Genomic DNA, 2,132 nt, shown 5'->3' on the forward strand with positions numbered 1-2,132 from the left:
CATCCAATGGTCAGTCCCTCCACACAGGAAGCATGGCTGTGGCCCTCTTGCGTACCCACGTGGTTGTTGCTGTTGTGAGCCTGGCCAAGGGCCAGGGGGTGGTGGTGGGCGTGGAAAAGCTGGAAGCTGTTGTGGTGGGGCAGTGTTCAAGGTCATCTGTTGTGCAGCTTGAAGAAGAGTCAGCTGAGCATTTTCTTCGGCCGTGTGCTGTTCCCAGGCGTGTCTGGCATGACGTAGGAGGTCGTTGAGGCGAATGCCAGCTTTCTAGCCTATGTATGTGTTCTGGACAGACTTGCGGATTGTTGGCAAGAATCCATCCATCACACATTGACACAGGATGGTTTTGAAGGCTGAAGCCTGTGCAGCATCACGCCAGTTGTTGTCCGGAAAAGCGATGCCAGAGTGTGTGCGAAACACAGGAATGAGACGATCGATGTACTCTTGAGGGGGTTCGCCACTCTTCTGGACCGTGTCCTTGATCTTTGCATATTGAGGCGTCTGTGGAAATGCTGTCTTAACTCTCCTGACAATGTCACCTACAGCTGTCACAAAGTCTTGGTTATCTGCGTGGGCGTATTTGACACGCACCAGCCGTTGGTTGCCAGGCGGGACCTCAAACAGCTGTGCGCCTATGGTGCTTACAAAGTTCATACCATAGACAGCTGTGAGAATCATTTTTAGTTCTGGTATGGTGGGGCGGAGAATACGAACCATGTTGGTGATGGCTTCACCCACAGCGTCTCCTCCTTGGGCCATGTCTGGGAGGTGTTGTTTGGCTAGGCTTGTCAGGTCGCTCAGTGGCCAAGTTCTGAACACCAGTTGTGGTCCGTCAGGTCCACCTACCTCCAGCATCGGCATGGTCGTGGAGTTGTGTTCACCATCTGAAGTCATGGGGGAGCTTATGGAACCGTTGTTATGCTGTGACTGTTGCAGTCTCTGTATTTCAGCCTCCAGCAGTTTTTCTTTTTCTCTGAAAGCTTTAATCCGCTCCTCTTGCTCTGCAGCTTTGGACCGAGTTATGATTGAAGAACCCTCAGAAAATGATGAAAGCGATGGTGAAGAGTTTGAAGATGTTGATGAGACTGTGCTGGTAGCAGGGGATGGTGGTGGGAGTGGTCCAGTTGTAACATCTCTTCCTCCTGCTGCTCCTTGTTCATCCTGTTGCTGAGGGGCAGCTGGCCTTGGTCCAATAAAATCATCGTCTGAAGTGAGGACCCATGCAGGTTTCAGTCCAGGGCGGGTCTCATGTGTTTCCATCTGTGGTGGGCCATAGGGTTGTGGGTCTTTGAGTCCAGCCAGCGAGGCGTAGATCGAGGTGGAGGGTGCGGTGGGAGGAAGAGGTCTGTGGGTCTCCGGTGCATGTGTGAGAGAAGACAGAGGAAAAAGAGAGGTTTTCAGTTTTTTTTTTCTTTCTTTGTCTGGTCTTTGTCTTTCTGAGTCTCCTGTTCTCTGCACTGTTTCACTAAGTCTTCAACTTTTTGAGACATCTGTAATAATCTGGACTCCGTTTCACCCATCATATTTTTAGACTCATTTTTCCACATTTTAAATGCTTCCTCATGTCTGTGCATCGTTAAGTAAACCTTTTGAGGTATATTCTTCATCTGAATCATCCTCTGTTTTTGCTGCAATAATTGTTCTTCGAGTTTTTGAATGTCTTCGGTTTCTAAAGATCCATTTTTAGGAAAACCAAATTCGTAATGCCACTGAGAAACGAAACTTAGACAGGAATCTCCGTATAAGCGTTTCATTTTTTCTGCAACCGAACCGTTTGGTATATAATCTAGATTCTTACTTTTTGTCGCTCCCATTTTATCTTTGTTAGTCTCTCTTTCTTTAAGACGAAACTATTTTATTTCCTCAGCCCTCTTTTATCAAGACGAGCTTACCTCGGTTTTCCTAGTGAAAACTTACTCGGTTCCTACTCTAAATTCAGAACTTACCCCTGGGTTTTCCTAGTGAAAACTTACTCTCGGTTCCTACTCTAAATTCAGAACTTACCCCTCGATTTTCCTAGTGAAAACTTACTCTTATTTTATGAGAGAGCGATCTTTTTGACGGAGTCGTGTCTGTCGCCCGCTCGCTAGCTTAGTGCTTTTTTTTTATTTTTATTTTTTATTTATTTTATTTAT

Source organism: Nematolebias whitei, chromosome 1, assembly GCF_014905685.2.
Source record: "Nematolebias whitei isolate Nwh7 chromosome 1, NemWhi1, whole genome shotgun sequence".
In the NCBI taxonomy this organism is placed as follows: domain Eukaryota; kingdom Metazoa; phylum Chordata; class Actinopteri; order Cyprinodontiformes; family Rivulidae; genus Nematolebias; species Nematolebias whitei.